The sequence below is a fragment of the Ochotona curzoniae genome, unplaced genomic scaffold (genome assembly GCF_017591425.1).
Source record: "Ochotona curzoniae isolate NIBS_2020 unplaced genomic scaffold, NIBS_Ocur_1.0 contig_43, whole genome shotgun sequence".
NCBI classification, from domain to species: Eukaryota; Metazoa; Chordata; class Mammalia; order Lagomorpha; family Ochotonidae; genus Ochotona; species Ochotona curzoniae.
Window position 1 is genome coordinate 28,844,331 of NW_024466218.1, and position 15,924 is coordinate 28,860,254.

Below are 15,924 nucleotides of genomic sequence, written 5' to 3' on the forward strand. Positions count from 1 at the left end.
ACCCATGTGTGAGCCCTGAAAGATGCTCCTGGCTTCAGATTGGCTCAGCTCCAGCCATTGTGGTCACTTGGGGAGTGAATCAGTGGAAGGACAATCTTCCTCTGTATCTCCGACTTTGCAATAAAAATAAATGAATCTAAAAAAAAACAACTGAGTGATTTAAAAACCCATGTATTTTTAATAAATCTTCTAAAAATACTTGATTTACACTGGCAGAGTTACAATAAGAGATTTTACTAAAGGAAATAATTAAGAACTTGCATCCCACAAAAACTTTGCTCACAATTGATATTAAAAATCAAACTGCACACTTGACAGGCCACTTGGCTGCTCACTTAGCCAAATGTAAGACATTTAAAAGGCACTTCATTGTTTATAGGTTATTTAACTTATCTGGACACTCAAAAAAGATAAGGAGAGCAACCATTGAGTTTTAGAATGCTTCAGGTTTATGTAATTTTAAAATTTTAAGACATTTAAAAAATCTAATTTTTAAATTTTTTATTTGAAAGAGAGAAGGAGATAGAAAGATGATCTTCCACCCACTGGTTCATTACCCAGATGATTGCAATGACCCAGGCTGGCTCAAGCCCAAGCCAGGAGCCACGAGTATCATCCAGGTCTCCCATGTGGGTTCAGGGATTCAAATACCTGGGTCATCTTGTGCTGCTTCTCCAAACCATTAGCAGGGAATTAGATTGGAAATTGAGCAGCAGGGACACAAACCAGCACTCATGTGGAATCCTGGCATTGCAGGAAGCTCCTTTCCCAGCTATCCCACGATGCCAGTTCTTGTGCAGCTTTACTGAAACCCCAGATTGACCTTGAGAACCAGGTTTTATCATTGGCATTTCACAAGTGAAGACAATGAATGAGGCCTTAGGGGGCGAATTGCGTTGCTTGAATACTACATGCAGTTTGACAGGAATCAGACTACAACAATGCACGTAGGCCCATGTGTGATCCTCCTCACACCACGTTGCATTTTCACAAAGTCACTTTTTTAAAGATTACATGTTGTGGCTGGTGTGATGACTCAACTGACCTATAAACAACAGAATCCGATATGGGTGCTGCTTTGTGTCCTGCCTTCTCAACTTCCCATCCAGTTCCCTGACGACAGCCCAGCAGAGCAGAGGAAAAAGGCTCACAGCCTTCACACTCTGCACCCACGTGGGTGACCCACACCAAGCTCCTGGCTTCAGGCTCCTCGCTTCAGATCTGCTCAGCTCCGACCACTGCACTCATTTGGGGAGTAAATCAGCGGATGGCAGATATTTTTCTCTTTGAGTCTTTCTGCTCTGTAGCGTGGCTTTTCAACAAAAGTAAATAAAGCTTTAAAACATTACATTTTTGGACTTTATCTCTCCATCTAGACAGTGGAGAGCAGTAGCATTTGTATTGTAGCAAGGTTGTAAAAAGTAATGAAAGCTTTTCAAAAATTGATATTTAAAGGATACTCAGTAAATTACCATAATTATTACTGCAACAGCAGAGAGAGCATTTGGTACATCTTATAGCCCTGAATGTTCTTTTAGTTATACCACTGTGGTTTTCACTTACACATAAGCAAATAAAAACTGCTTCATTGCAACAATACAAGGTGACCCTGATAACAGAAAGATCATGGGAGCTGCCACTGGAAGCTGCAAACCCTCAGCCAGATCATGAAAGACAAAAATAACTGCATACTCCACTTCTTCAAGACTCCAATCCTATAAAATCCCATAGATCCCAGTCTATCAAAGAAAGTTATAAAAAGACCTTTCTTGCTCACTTAATAGAGTTATTGCTGATGTGAGATAAATGTTAAAAATCTTGAAATAGAAAAATGTGTCATAAAAGCAAATAAAATATGACACTATAAAACTGTTTATACTTATTAATTTATGGGAACTCACACTTTCAGTATTTGACATGTTAAATATCAACTAGTTTAGAGATCCATACTTAAAATCATTTGATTCACCATTTTTAAGTGCACAAAGCTAACGAGAATAGTGAGAATAGCCCTGTTTATTGAGTACTTATGGGGCAGGCACTGTCTTAAATATGTCAAATGTAACTTATTTTGATCCTATGCACATAATCTTTTTAAAACTGGCTGTTTTTCTTTTTGCAACACAAGTGAAACATGTGAGAGTTGCGTATTGCAGTATGCATTGCATGTTGTTTTAAGGTAGGCAATTCAAAGAAGCAACAGTTGGCATGGTTTAGTGGCAATACTGAGGACAGAATTTGATTTCAAAGGAAGAACTTCTGTGTATGAGCCAAGCAATGTTCTCCTCACATTAATGAAGACCTTCTATAGGAATGCCAACAAATGCCCGATTACAACTATATTTCTTCTACAGGATCCCAACTAGACACTATACAACTTGAATTATCAGAGCTACATTAGCACTCCCTATAAAATGTGAGTTTCAGATGTTATAAGGCAATTCTCAAAAAATTTTTTCTTAATGTCCACTGTAATAAAGAACAGACCTCCTTATTCACATCTTAAAAAATTACTGAAGATCACATGAATTATCTTCCCAGCTTTGTAATATGGTGTCTCTCAACTTAGTTGCCTGGAAAATCAAGGCCAGGAATTAATCTACTGTTGCCCAAGGACAGGATATGACTTAGCCAGTTTTTATCAGAAGAGAAACATTAAGAGGAACCTTCCTAAATCATCTCAATTATGGTTATGCTCTTTTTGTTCTTATTATTTCCTTATTTTCAATTGTTCCTTTGTCATTCATTTCTTCATTTGGATTGTGGATTTCTGCTATGTGTAGTACAAATGTAAAGAAATAAATGCTGACAGGTTCAAATAATACAAAAGTTCAATGCCCAGCCTCTGAAATATCTACTGGAGTGTGGGAATACTTGCTTATAACACTACATTCACTCTTTGACATGATGCTATAGTTATTCAGCATGAGTCAACGTTCAGAATTCTAATCTCCTAGGAAGCATGCGACATACCAAGATTAGATCATTTTGCCTAATTAAACTATAACAGTACCCTTCTTATAGCTTTTAACATGTTCTCACATCTTTGATATTTTCCTACTTACACATTAGCTCATCTATTTAGACTGCACGCATTCTCTGCTTCATTTTTCTGCCTTTTGAGAGTCATCCATATATGTGTGGGAGATACTAAGAAATAACTTAGTTGTTGAAAGAATGAATAAAGAAAATGACAGAATTTCAAGTTCAGTTTGCATTCATTGCAAATAATGGACAATATTGAGTTCCTCCTATTTATTTCCTCCAAGTATAGTTTTCAAGTTTTGCTCCACAAATACAGACAGAAGTGTGACTTGTGCAACAGTGCTCCCAGTGGCGACACATCCCACAGGACGTGCAGAGGCGCTCTGTGAGGGATGGTGTCCACGGTCAGCTCAGCAGCAAAGGAATCCAGAGAATAAGGGATTCAAGCGGGGGACTTGGCAACGTTCTCTTTAATCCTTCATAACAAACCTGTGAGGGAAATATTATCTCGGTGCGTACAGATGAGGAACTTGAGAGTCCTGTAGTTTGCCCACTGCCCAAGGCCATGCAGTTAAGAGAGCAGGAGATTTATGATTTAAATTTGGGCATCTCTGACAGTGAAGCCTCTATACTTCTTAAAAAGCTGCAAGAGAGTGATTTGTCTGGGGGAGCCTGGGCTCCAGGGATTGATGTTTTTTGCCTATCAAGAATAAAAAGTAATATAAAAATAGAGAAGAAAAAGAAAAAAACAGTTGCAAGGACCATTCCAGGTAGCTGTGGATGCCTTTTTGATACAAGTCTGTCTTTCACTTCACACAATTTTTCTGCACAACATGGGCTGAGTCCTGGTGCTCTCGCCTTGGGAACAAATGCGGAGCTCTGGGTCGGTGTGCTTTCTAACAGCTGTCCTGGCTCTGGGGTTCCTCCTTCTATGCACTTGAAACAGCCCTCTGTTCCGGTCGGGATTGTAAATCACATCACAAGAAGGCTCAGTAAGTCTCAAAGGCTTACTGAAATGCAGGGTGTGTGTGTGTGTGTGTGTGTGTGTGTGTGTGTGAGAGAGAGAGAGAGAGAGAGAGAGAGAGAGAGAGAGAGAGAGAGAGAGAGAGAGAGAGAATCTGGGGAGTTTATGCTCCCTTTCTCTGCATGTACCTGCAGGATGTCACCAATGCAATTGCAGAATCTTCCTTAGAGGCTCCCTCGATCAGAATCACTTCCATAAAATGGGCCAAACATTAAGTTGAAGTAATTTCTTAGTGATTTTCAGAAGAGTTTCCTCACTTGACTAGTAAAAATAATTGGGATCCAGAGATTTATGGTCTAATATGTCTTGTCTAATTTTTACAAGTATTGTTCCCATTTGGTGCAAAGATGAGAAACAGAAGATTTTGAAAAGCATTGTGATGCTGAATATAGAAGTACCTCACAGAAAACCTAGCTGAAAGTGTTTGGGCCATCTCTCACTTCTCTCAACTCCAAAACAACTCAAAAAAGATATGGGCATCATAATTATGCACATGGGTACACTCCAAACCCAGTGGTGGAAATCGATACAGGGAAACCAACATGTGAAAGGGGCTCAGGAAACATAAAATTCATTTTGAAATTTTCAGTCACCTGCCACTTTTGACTTTACTTTGCTGAGTCTTACCTCTGAGGTTTAAAGCAGTGCGTGTCTTTGGTTTCCCACTTCCTTAAATGGTACTTGTAGTGAGTGATAATACAACAATACAGGGCACAGTGTGAACAGCCAACAAGAGAATCATTTAACCAAATGGATTTGTAAAACATGATTGTTTTAAGCCTGTCCATGTCAGGACTGCAATTTGAATTAAACATAAGGTGAATTCCTTCACTGAATCAATAAGTGCAAATAACATAGCTCGCAACCATGTTTTATTTCACAGGCAAAAATGGTTCTTAACAGCTTTCTGAAGGCTATGCTTCAGCCACCTGCTGTTAAAGTTGTTTGCTTTTTCGTACAAAATTTGCTCTTTTGCAGCATTAAAACAGACAGGCTTGCAGTCATTGCACTTGGGACTGAAGCCTAGAGATGTTTGAAAAGCACTTTTTCTTAATGAACACCAGAAGTCCTTGTGTCTTCCTACTGGCAAATCAGAACAACTGGAAGAACAAAGAGTTTGCCTCAAGCCTGCTTTTCTTCTTCTTCCCTAGTATTAGCCAACTTGCAATAAGAATTATTTCTACTTGCACAAAGGGAATTGTCTAGGGGTCCGTGTGTGTGTGTGTGTGTGTGTGTGTGTGTCTTCTCAATAGTTGCTTTTATTGGAAAATAACAGATTCTGTAATATTCCTGATCATTGAGAAATTAAGCACCTTGAAATGTATATTCTGTTCTACTCCGTTGCTTCAACTTTTGAAAATAAGGCAGAGACCATTGTAAGATTTTAAAAATTCATGTCATTATTTGGGGGCACTGAAAAGTAGTCTTCTGTTTATAATATAGAATGATTCTGTGGGCCAGCATGGTAGTGCAGCAAGCTAATCCTCTGCCTGAGATGCTAGCATCCCACAAAAGCATTGTTTAAGTCCTAGCTGCTACACTTACGAACCAGGTCTCTGCTAATGGACTGTGAAAGCAGCGGAGGCTTGTCCAAGTCCCTGGGCCTCTTCACTCTAGTGGGAGATCCAGAAGAAAGTCCTGCCTCCAAGCTTCGGACCAACCAAGCTTTGGCCTGCCATGACAACCATTTGGGGAGTGAACCAAATGGTTCTCTCTATCTCTTCTTCTCTATCACTTCTTCTCTCTCTATAAAAATACATCTTTCAAATAAATATTTAAGAGAATGAAAATTTGCTTTAGAAATGAGGGTATGTGTACAATAGTCCATTCTGTTAGTAGCTATGCTTTTTTTTTATACCTATCTAAAAATTTCTTATTCAAGGGACACACAGGGAGAAATTAGAGAGGAAGAGAAACCACTTCAATCTATTAGTTCACGTCCCATAATCTCACCGTGACTGGTATTGGGTTGAGGCCTAAGTCTGAAGCAAGGAACTCAGTCCAAGTCCCACCCATGGGTGGCAGGAACTCATCTGCTTGATTCATTCACAATGCTTCCTGAAGTCTTCGCTCATGAAAGGAGAGCTGGAGTCAGGAATCAAACCCATGCACTCCATAGAGGGATACAGATTTCTTAACTACAAAGCCAAGTTCCCACCTCTTGTTTAATTGACTTGTAAAATTTTGGGGTTAATGTTTTTATAACCTGGAAATTTATGTTTTGAGTAACATGGAGGCATGACACTTAAAATTCAGGCTGAAAAAAATTTAGAATGATGAAACTACTAGAGTTGAAGAAACAAAAGTAATATTAACTATATGGTTATTTCAAGCAGATGGAGTATAGCTTAAGAAACTATTCTATTTTATGAAGTTAAGTGAAACATTGAGAAGTGTTTACTTACAGAACAGCCCCCACCTCTCATCCTCCAAGTAAGCCGATTCGTTCCTTAAATTAAATTCCATGGGGCTAGCATTATGGCCACTCCTTGTTAAGGCACTCCTTACATCGCAGGCACTTCATGTGGACACTGGTTTCAGTTCCAGATACTCCACTTTTGAATTAGGTTTGTACTAATGTGCCTGGGAAAGCAGCTAAAGATGGCCCAAGTCCTTGGGTCACTGTACCCATAGTCGGAGGCTCCTGGCTTCAACCTGGCCTAGTCCTGATCATAGTAACCGCTTTGTTTCTCTATCTCTTAATTTTGTCTCTCAAATAAACAAATAATTACCTTTTTAGAGCAAAAAAATTCATGTATTGATTTGAAAGAGTTAGAGATAGCAAGACAGATCTTCCACCTGCTGGTTAAGCCCCTCCCTGCCTCCAGATATTTGTAATACCAACTCTGAGCTAGGCAAAAACTGGAGCCAGAGGTTTGAGATCTTCCACATGGGTAGTAGCAGTCCAAGCACCTGGGCCATCTTCTGCTACTATTCCAAAGCCGCTCCAAGCAGGAAGCTGGATTGGAAGTGGAACAGCCAGGACACAAACCGATACTCACTTGGGATGCCAGATTTGTAGGTGGTGGCTTTACCTACTATGTTATACTAGCTGCTAAGCAACAAAATCTTCTTTAAAAAGATTTTTGAAATGCAGAGTTACATAGACTGAGGAGAGAGAGAGAGAGAGAGAGAGAGAGAGAGAGATATTTTGAGGAATCTTTTCCATCTACTGGCTCACTTCATAAAGACTGAGCCATGCTGGTCCAAAGCCAGGAGCCAGGAGCTTCTTCCAGGTCTCCCACATGGATGCCAGGGCTCAAAGACTTGGGCCCTCCTCCACTGCCTTCCCATACGCATTAGCAGGGAGCTAGATCTTAAGCTGCTAGGCCTTGAATTGTTGCCTATCTAGAATGCTGGTCCTGCAGGTATAGATTTAGCTTGCTATGTCACAGTGCCAACCCCACAAATAAGTCCCTAAATATATTCCACAGTTAAACTTTAAGTTTTATGGCTATGTGAAAGATATTTCTTACATATATACATATATACATCTGATATATATCAGAAAAATGTTACAGTTTGCCTTATCAACTCACAATTTTTCCCCTTTTCTCTTTTATTCTCTAAATAATGATGGGACCCATGAATTCATTCTAGCCAATAAATTATGATAACAGGGAAGAGATATTAGCATGAATAAGTTCCCCAAGTCAGTTGATTTTTAATTAAAGAGGATATTTCCCCAAGAGAGCCTAACCTAGTCAGGTGAATATCTTTAAAAAAGGATTTGCCTTTCCCAGGGATCAGAGCCTCATCTTGCAGGCTTGATAAAGCAAGTGGCGAGGCTGGCCCGTGTTGAGGAACCCAGGCTGCTCCTCCGGCTGGATTTTGGCATGCAGGCCACAGCCATTAAAAAGTTGGCTCTCCCATGCTGCCACAAGTAAATGAATGCTGCGAACAACTTGAATGAGCTTGGGAGCCAATTCTTACACAATTGAGCTACTAGATAGCTACTGGATAGTTTAGTCAAGACCTTGGTTTCAGCTTTATGGGACATTAAGCCGTTAAGATGACTCAGCTAAAGTGTGCCCAGACTTTTGACCTGTGGAAACTCTAAATTAACATGTGTGCTACTCAAAGCCACTAAGATCATTTTAACTTTTTATGCAGCAATGGAAAAACATAATTTTATGCAGCAGCCTAATTAAGCTTATAGCATCCACTTCACCCCATCTCATATACATGTGTACAATAGAATCCAACTTAAATGCCTAAATAATTCTTTTTGGAGGCGTTACTTCAGTTAGTGCTAGAAACTCTATGACATAAAACTACAAAATGTTTATTGCTAAACTTTAAAGAATTCTTCGCATATTGGGAGAAAGTTAGAAATTTTCAGCTTTTCTTGAAGGAAAAACGCTGACACTGGGAATAATATTTCAACATTGCTCCTAATTTGAGTGACCACGTGTGAAGTGAAGAAAACAGTAGGAGGACGTGGAGTGTGCAGCAGGATAGTGCTTTCCCACAGTGGCTGTCGGTACCCAAACAAGTTTAGAAACAGCAGATCTTCCCTGTGACTCAACTTAGCACACATGGAAACATTCTGCTTTTTCATGTTCTTTTTCATAGGATTTCACGGGTATAGGGATTCCCCCTTCACCTCTTTTCTCCCTCCCCATTCTCTGCTTCCTGTTATTCTATCCACGTTATCACAACAGCACAATCCTTCGACAGTCACAAGCCGAGACCCTGCTCTTTAAGTGCATTACGGCATTACAGGTATAGACAATGGCAGAAATCAAGTGTCCTCTTGCCAAGGTATATTTTAACAGTTTCTTTGGGAATCCTCCTTTTTATGTGAGAGTAGAAATGCACACTGCAACACATCTTCAGTTCCAGGAATGCTAGTCTTCCGGAAACACTTGCTAAGCCAAAAAATAAGACCCAGTAACAAATTAACTCACCCTGGAACTTGGTTTCAAACTGAACCAAAACACAGTTAAACTGCTAGTCAAAGCTGAATACCTGAAATGATGCACAGTATTGGTTCCTGTCACACCTCTCACATCTCATAGCTTCAGTCCAGTTTAAGACACGAAAGAGCATTCCAGTAAAATCTAGACCATTTTGGAAGAAGCCCAAGGAATGTCCATATTCTCCAGCTTGGAACAAACAGCACTGCTCATTTAGCTTCTGGGAGTGGATGGCAGGTGGGGACAGACGTTCAGCTGTATTGTCAGCTAGCTCCCTAGGTACGTACGTAAGGTGGCTTCGATCCTCCAGCACAAGGGGCTCTCCACCGTCATCCCTTCTCAGTTATGACTCATGCTGTTGACCTTCCTCCTCCAGAGGCACCTGCTCTCTACTTTCACAGAAACAAGATTGTCTCCCTTGGAATTCTCTCTCTCCAGAGAGCACAGTTAACTCCTTTAAGTTTTGGTTCAAATTTTGCCCACTCAGAGGGATCAGTTTTTAAGCACGTTACAAGCCAACTTCCACACCATATTTTCTCTTTGAAGTGTTGCCATGTATTTGATTATCTCCCAAGCCACGGGCTTTAGGTTAACCTAGGGCAGAAGCACTTCCCTATTGCGTTCTTTGACATCTCAAGAACCATGAAAGGCATCCAGTTAAGACTTCTTGAACAGAATCATGCTGCTATTAAACCTGAAAATATACTCCCCAATGTAGATTAAGACATACCTTACATGAATAATAAAGGCTATGGCTCACGTAAACATTCCTATGCCAAAAACACAAATGGAACATTAGTGTTCCTGAGGTGAAAAAATACAGCAAAAAATGCATTAGAAGAAAATGCTCCTTCATGGTGACATAAATGCAAAGGGTTTACCATATTTTATAAGTGTCCACAACTACATAATTTAAGTGTTAAAAATCAGTTGATCAACCAAAAGAGAAACCGACCTCATTACACTTTTTCTGTAATGCAAAATTGCAGCAACATTTCAAAAGTTGATAGAAATTCAATTTTAGAAACTGCCACAATTTGCAGATTCATATATGAGGCATTTAAGAAAAAGTATCATGAAGGAAAATTACTACTAAATTTACCCACTGTTCATTAGTAAATCATAAAGAGCATATGAATGGGATTATAACAAAGAATGCAGAGTAATGAGATACTGCAATATAAACAGAATAGGAAGGAGCAATGAAACGATTTACAGATGCGGTGCAGCTTGAGGTAGCTGTGCTTGGTGCTCTGTGTAATTCACTGCCCATCTCCAACCAACGTAAGTCAACTAATTTCCAGGGAGTTGCTGACCTGATGCTCCCATGGATCGCAATTTTTTTAAGCCATATCACTCCTTCACATTTTAATTTCACTACAACTCTTAAGATACAGGTCCTGCATGGGAAGTCAGTACGCGGTGGCTCTAGTGAATTTAACAAACTAGCACTCTTACGTGTGACGTCAGTGATCACCTGAGGCTCTTGACACACGATGCTTAGGCTGTGGAAGCCTCTTGAATCCACGACACCCTTAGGAGTCCTTAGACAAGGCCACACACAAAGTGGAAGTTCTCTCCCCCATTGAGAGAAGAGCACAACCATCTTTGATTGCTGTTTCTTGCACTGGGGTGTGGACCACTGAGGTCCTTCACAGAGGGGACACTCTTCACAGCAGTGTCCTGGCTTTCCATACCTGATATGCTCTCTCTCGTCCTGCCAGACCAGAATGCCTATCGGGCTGATTCTGAGGCCACTGAATGCTACTGAGATTGTCAATCTATGAGTCCGCTGTCAAAACTGTTTCCCATGTTGGAGCATTTTAACATTCCCTGATGTCTGAATTATCATTAACCACTTATCTAATTAGTTGTCCTCATGCAAATATCATAACAATAAGAACTTAATGAAACAGAGAACAAAGATTGCCTCAATAATTTAACAAACCTAGAAGTAGGGAAGAATAAACTTACTGGAGCTGGCTGGGAAGTCAGTCACCAATTAAACAGAAACTTACCAATATAAAACTTCTGAATGATTGCCTCAAAGCAAATGAGCAAAAGGAAACACTTTCAACTTTTAGTTTTTCTACCAAATTAACTATTTTCAGATATTTACTACCACACCTACATATTAACATTCCCAAAAACCTTTTTACAGATTTCAAATCAGACTTCAACCAATTCAGATATTAACATATCAGTAAAACTCATTCCTCAAATCTTCCGGACTTCCCCAACCTTCTATTTCAGGGTAATAACCATTCAACTGCAGAAAAAGCAGTTAAAAGTCCCAACATTTTTTAGAACCCTTTAACCACTGATGAACCATATTCCATCTGCCAATATTCTTGATTTACAATTTGAAACAATCCCTCTAAATAAAAGAGCACGACAGATTTACTTTTAAAAATATGCGAATATTCTTTTACCTTTGCCCAATTTATACTTACTACCTGCACGAAGATGACCCAGGAAATATACATAATTACATTACAGAAAAACTCCAAAACCTAGTTCGCAGCAATCAAAGGTTTAACACTCCCCAATAAACACAGACAGCCCACATGCTAGCAATTTCGAGATTTTCCTAAAGCAACTCTCACTGGAAAAGGAGGCACAGGAATTGAGATTATAAATTCATTCCACCTTCGGTTTCAAAGAACTCCGAGGCTATGTGCTGTTTCTGCAAAACAAAAGCTTTTCTTTCGCAAAACACACATACGCTTAACAAAAAGACAGACAAGACACATATGTGGCCATACAATCCAGAAACCCGATGTTGGGAACCCAAAATTCGGGACACCCAACCCAGATGGCCTGCACAACGTCTTGTACGGTCCAGCCTTCTTTACGAGTCCCCAGAAACAGAATCAGATCAGAACAGATGGTGAGCCCCACTTATGGGTAAGAACTCACCAGTGACCGGTCATACAGACTGAGTGATTCTTCCTAAGGGTCAGTGTGAATCCTATGAGCCAAAAAGCCAGAATCAGGTGCTGGGGCCGTGTTAACCATCACGGTGGCCTCCCCAGACTTCTGAGCCAGGCTCCGGAGCACAGGATGGCCACTGCCCTCTGACCAGGGATCTTATCTCGCTGGGGCCTCCAAATGTTACGGGGTGCAAGTGAGATCACACCAGATATGTCTAAGGTTTTATTAAGGAGTCTTAAGCCAAGCTTGGTGATAACAGAACATACTAAAATAACAGATCACAAGTCCAATCAAAGCAACATACAGGGGCCATGCTGACAGAACATACTAAAATAATAGATCACAAGTCCAATAAAAGCAGTATACAGGGACCATGCTCAGGGAATTACCTGTCCTGGGTCAGCCGAGAGTCGAGGTGCCAGAGTAACAGAAACACCTGACCAGAAAGAGATTGAGTCCCTGCTTCATGGGCCTTTTAAAGGAGCTTGTGAGGGGAGTGGTTACACGATAATACAATACCATCCCCTCTCAGTTGATAGGTGAGTCACAGGTGGGCAGGAGCGAATTCCTGTGTTGTGAGTTAAAGAGTTAATTAGCGCTCATTGGGATGGGCAGGAACAGAGACTGGACTTGTAGCTAAAAAGACTAATTGGACTCATCTGCATCCAACATCCCGGCTGAATTAGGACAAGGTGAGAAGCATACAAGGAAAGGTGAAGGAGCAATCACTGGCTGCACTCCACAATAACATAAAGCTAACATTGAGGGGTTGGCACAATGGCTCATTGGCTAATCCTCTGCATGCAAGTGCCGGGATCCCGATATGGATGCTGCTTTGTCTCCTGGCTGCATCACTTCCCATGAAGCTAGAAAAGCAGAGGAGGACGACCCAAAACCTTGGGACCCTGCACGGTGTAGAAGACCTGGGGGAAGCTCCTAGCTCATGGTTTTGGATCAGCTCAGCTTCAGCCGTTGCGGACACTTGGGGAGTGAACCAGTGGATGCATGATGTTTATCCCTGTCTCTCCTTCTCTCTGTAAATCTGCCTTTCCAATAAAAAATCTTTAAAATAATTATAAATATGTCCCTTTTGTAAGTATTTCTTTTATTTTGAAAATCAGAGTTAGAGAGAGACACAGAGAAACATCTTCCTTCCACTGGTTTTCTCCCCAGATGGCCACAATTGCCAGGGCTAGACCAAACCCCAAACCAGGAGATTCTTTCAAGTTTCCTATGTAGGTGGCAGAGGCCCCAGCATTCATGCGATCTGCTTCTGCCGTTCCCACGCCGCTGCCAAGGGGCTGGATTGAAGTGCAGAAGCAGAGATAAGAACTGGTGTCTATGTGAAACGCCAACATCACAAACAGTAAGCTTTACACGAGACACCACAACACTGGCCTCTACTATCTCTTTAAAGAAAATGACATAGAAGATATAACAATACTAACTGCACTGCAAATTAAAAAAAACCTGAAGACAATAAGTAGTTTTATTATGCCAAAGTTATTGTACTTAAAAGGTTGTGACCCAAACACATATTTGACCTTGGAAATTAGATATTTCATCTAATTAGAGTCATGTTTAATAAGCAAATAAATGAGAACATGGGAAAATGTGGTTAAACTGTTCAAATAACTAGATCTTGTTAACTGAAAGATATACAGTTTATATAGAATAACACATAAATCTAAGGAATCAACTGTGGGTATTCATTAAAGTTTAAAAAAGTAACATAAGATGACAGAGGGAGACTGTTAGCGGTCATGACAGTAAAATTGAAGAACACATACGTTAGTTTATTTAAAATAAATAAAAAATCATAAGATTAAGATAAAAAAACCATCAAGTCCAAAGTAAGGGATCAAAAATAAGTTAATTCTGCAAAATGACACAGAAAGTTGAAAGACCTAACATAGGAATCAGAGACAATAAAATAGGAGCAGAGCAGGAGTTCTAACAAAGAAGAATCTAGATCCAGATCAGTGTGATAGCATATTCTACCCTGTGTTTAAGGAGGAAATAGCCCAACTCTGTATGAACTCTTCCAACAAATGTGAGAGGCAGGACCACTTACAGATTCATTTTATGAGACTAAAATTTTCATGACACAAACAGATCCATTATAAGACCATAAAACAGAAGTTGGATATTCTGCATGAGCTTACACATTAAATTTCCACAAAATATAAGAAAATTAAATTCAGCAATATAGAATGTCGGAATGCAAAAGAAAAACTTAAGGGAAAGCAAAAACAAAAAGTGTAAATACAAAATTTAGATTTAAAAATTGTAAAGTTGGTTTTTGTAAATGTATCTCAAATTTTATTCTTTGAGTGGCTCACATAGAAAGAAAACCTATCGGACAAAAACAGGGCATTAATGATTTCAATGGGCCAACCAACATGCATCTGGGGAAGTGGTTTATAAGTTTCCATTCTAGTAGATGTGAATATGTCAAAGAGATTCACCATATTCAAAATTAAATAAAGAGTAACAGAATCCAAAATCAGAAAATAACTGTTGGAAAAACTACCAAGCAATCTCTCTTAATAAATGTCAAAATCACTTTAACAAAAAAAGATTTCATTATTAATCCTCATCTTTAATATCCAATGTAGGTATTCTAAAACAAAGAAATATCTGAAATTTTTAGTAATTCTTAAAATAAAATCTAACTATAATATCTGAAATTTATAACACCAAAATAAGAAAACTGCAGATCAATCTAATGTAAATACATGTAAAACACAAATAGAATTTGCCAAAAATGTCATTGCATGAACCCATCATCCAGAAGGCATGCTTATAAAATTGTAGACAATTAATATAATATAATTCTTAAATTTGTGCAAGAATTCTTCATTTTAAGAACATAGAAGATCTCATTTTAAAAAAGAAAGTTATTTGAAAGGCAGAGTTACAGAGAGAGAGATCTTCCATCCACTGGTTTCCTCCACAAATGGTCACAATAACACAGACTGGGCCAGGCTGAAGCCAAGAAGAAGTCAAGGGCTTCATTCGGGTCTCCAGCATGGATGCTAAGGCCCATGACCTTGGGATGTCTTCCATCACTTTCCGGGGAGCCGGCTCAGAGGTAGAGCTGTGGGGACTCTAACAGGTGCTAACTGTGACGCTGATACTGGATGCAGTGACTTAACCACTATGCCACAGCACCAGCCCTTAAGATTTTCTTACATGAGTAGAGGAAAAGAAACTTTTATCCTGAGAAAACTTTCCAGTACTGCAACAACTCATTTCAAAGAAGAAGTACGTAGATTTGGCTTAAAATTTTTAAAACATTGCTTGAAGTAGAAGTTCAATTGTGTCAGAAGTTAAAAATATTGTAAAGTTATGATAATTAAAATAATGATATATTTTTTTATGAATAATGAAGTTGAGTAATGTAAACAAATCTCATGAAATAGTTTTTGGGGAATAAGTTAGAGACTGTATATATCATGTATACTTATTATTTGATATATGAAGTATATATCATATATCATATCATTTAATGGCATGATATAGATATATGTAGTCCCATATACATCTACACATATAAATATGGGCTATACATGTGTATATGTACCTTATATATATCATGATATATATGTATTATATAATATATATGTAGTCCCATTCATATATGTTCACACACACAAATATTTACATATATATACATACACACACACACACACATATATATATATATGGGGCTGCAGGTCTGCTGTCCAATACACAAATAAAAATGTAAACAGATGGATAAAACATAAGTTCTTTATTCTGGGTTAATTAGTTGACAAAAATATAAAACTACTTGTGCACCCTGTTAAATGTGAAACATGCAACCATAAAAAGAACATAAGAAAGGTCTTTTAAACAAAATCATCAGCAGAAAGTATAACTAGTTATAGAATAACCTTTATTTTGGAACACTTTTATTTACTCAAATGTCAGTTTCTTAAGGTAATAAAAAAGCAAATTATAATTTGATATAAATATTTATACCCTAATGAGACAAATTGCAGACTGTACCTCATGCAAAGAAAAACAAAACATGTATCC